Genomic DNA, 3,063 nt, shown 5'->3' with positions numbered 1-3,063 from the left:
GGACCTGAACAGATCATCTAGCCTGACCCCCTACCACAGGCAGGAATGAATGCTGGGTTCACAAGACCCCAGACAGGTGATAATCCAACCTCCTTTTGAATTTGCCCAAGGTAGGGGCAAGGACCACTTCTCTGGGAAGCTGGTTCCAGATTTTGGCCACCCTAACTGTAAAATATTGCCTTCTGATCTCTAATCACCTGGTAAGAGATACAAGCAGGTAATTAGTGCAGCTTTTACCAATTTTGCAGAAGCCAAGGCTTGCCAAGCTAATGAAACCTGCCAAGGCCATGGCGGTGGCCTCAGCAAAAGATAAACCCCCTGACTCCCCCGAATTGTTAAAAAAAGCCAGGAAAGGCCAGCCCAAGACTCCACAAGCAAAAATGTGGAAAGACTTGTTAGCTGCCTGTTTCAATAAAGTGAAAATCAAAGACTGCCCACCAATGTCTTGCAAGGGCTGTGGGCTAAACACTCTACCAAAAGGGCAAGTCCAAAAGCTGAGCCTTCTGTGCCACTGGACGAATTCTCTGCCCTGAGGGCAAAACTGTCAACAATTTCCCAGGCACATGCAAAGGCGCCACCTTTACCCCACCTGATTATGTGGTCTAGGGAGTTCAGCCAGCCCAACACCCCCGCCCCAAAAAGGGCCACAATGGGGGCAGTAGCAGGTCAAGGACCAGTAGCTAAAGTTAATATTGTCCCCTTAATTCAGATACCTGTACAGATTCAATTAAGTAAAAATAAAAAGTCAATTAATATGCTATCAGATATAGGTGCCCAGATTTGCAGTTTAGATTCCGCAGATTAGAAGGGGGAAAAAGGAACCCCTTATCAAGTATCCCAAAGACTGGGACTTGTACCTAGATCGAGTTATCAATTAGGCCAATAACTGACCCCGTCCGGGAGGTAGCCTGATGCAGCAGACCATTAGATTGGGTGGTCCCTGTGAGCCAGCAGTGGAGTGACCTAGGTGTGGTGACCCGGGAAAGCTCCAGGCAGGAGATCGAGTAGTAGTGAAGCATCCTCAGGGAGATAAATGGGAGGGGACACTATTAGCAAAAGGTATGCATAATACATGGTAGGTATTTAAGTCAGCTTCATCTAACGGAAGCCAAGCTCCTTGTTGTCTTGTTCCTACAGATTGGATCTGTCCACAAATGCAGCCATAACCATTTGTAATTAATCCTGCCACTGAAGACGAGTCCTGGTCTGTCACCGGTCTGAACTGACTGTTATAACTGTACTCTTTTTATTAATGCATTATTGTGTTTCCTGGGTAGGGAGGGTCTACTATCCTTCTTATTACCTAGATATTAATGAACTTGCTCCTAAAGAGCTCAAGGAGTGGCCTGACCCTGAAGAGCATCCCCCGGAAACACTGTTAGATAACCTTCACGTGTTCCAGCCGCAGTATCCATTCTGGAAGAAACCTGCCACCCCGGAGCAAGTAAAGTCCTGGTTTCTAAGTAAAAAAAAACAAGATAGTAGACTGGCAAAGTGGTAACAGTCAGTGTACCTGTGGCACCAGTTATTATCTTGGGTACATTCCCTACCTAAAGGCTGGAGTGAAAGGAGAGGTAATTGTTGTAGCTCTGCTAGTTTGGGGGTCTGTTGTTACATACTTCCTGAGGGAAACCCCATTGAGCTCAATGCCCCTGAGTCTGTGCCCCAAATTGTGCATTCTGCATCTGTTCAGCTTCTCAAGCCACTGCGTTTATGGGAGAATGTGCTCCCTCCCATTCATATGGCTGACAACACTCTCCAGCAATGGTATGAAACCCACCAGGTGGGAGGGTGCACAGCATGTTGGAACAAAGTTATTACATGGTTTGTAAATCATACCTATACAGAAGCGTCGTGGAATAGTACCCACTTTAATACAACTAGAAGGAGGCTGCAAGTCTCCATCACTTATCTCCATCCTTTTATACCAGTAAAGTTCCTAAAGCAAATTAGTGCTATGATTCTGCTAGGGCAGTGCTGTTTCATCCACCCAGTACAGCATCATCCCCAGGAGTGACAGTAAGAACTCTTTCACTCTCTGGGAGGTGAAGCATAGTTACAGGCTCCCAAGGAGGAAAAGATAAATATGATCTGTGAGAGAATTAAGTGTTCAATTTTATCTCTGGCTGTTCCCCCACGGGAGGCCCCAGCACTGCCCATGTATAACCCCACATCCTGGTGGAGGTCACAGGTTAAGATCCCTCCCCATTCCCTTATGTATTGCATGTAGTTTTAGCATCTTGACTGTAGCTATCAAAGTGCTTCAGCAAGCAAAGGGTAAAGTGTAACAGTTGAATATTATGTCTGTGTGATAAAGGTGCTTGCTGAAGGCTCTATGAAGATTATATCAAGTGTTTTTCTGTCAATTGTTTAAATATTAAGCTATATGTTATTGCTAAGAGCCTAATTAACGTTTAAGATGTAGTATAACCTTGTATAAAGTAAAGCCTAATAAATTTAGCAAAGACTTGAAGTAGTAAAGCCCTGTGGCATAGTTAAAATTAACCTTATGAGAACAATGCAAAGCTTGTATTGCTATTGGTCAGCCTAAGGACAGTTGAAGTAAAAAGAATCTGAATGGCTGTAACTTATCAACACAGTTCAGAAGTTATAAATAGGCTGAAACATCCAGAAATCATTCAGAAGGAAGATACAGCTCTGTAAAAAGGATTAGTTAGCTGTTGACCTGGATCAGTGGGCCCGTGGCTCTCAAGGAAAGGACTGAATATCAGGGTCCTTCCCGGCACCTCTCATACAGCACTGATTGAGAATGCCTGACTTCGCTGAGCTTTGTGGAAAGAGAAACTTGTCGTACATCAGGCATAAGTTGCCAATGCAAATTGTTATTGTCTGTCATTATCTGTCTTAGTATACTACGCATAGTCATATTTTTGTTAAGTCAATAAACCTTTCTTACCTTTCTACCGCCGACCATACTCTCAATCCCAATCCCTCCACTAGCAGCCAGGACAGGAGGCAGCAGGGATCTCTCCCTGCCTGGCAGCACCCAGTGAGCTGGGACTTTTTTGGTTTTTTTTAATAAGTGCCAGGAGCTGGGGCAGT

The sequence above is a fragment of the Alligator sinensis genome, unplaced genomic scaffold (genome assembly GCF_000455745.1).
Source record: "Alligator sinensis unplaced genomic scaffold, ASM45574v1 scaffold174_1, whole genome shotgun sequence".
Lineage (NCBI taxonomy): Eukaryota > Metazoa > Chordata > Crocodylia > Alligatoridae > Alligator > Alligator sinensis.
This window is presented reverse-complemented; position numbering follows the sequence as displayed.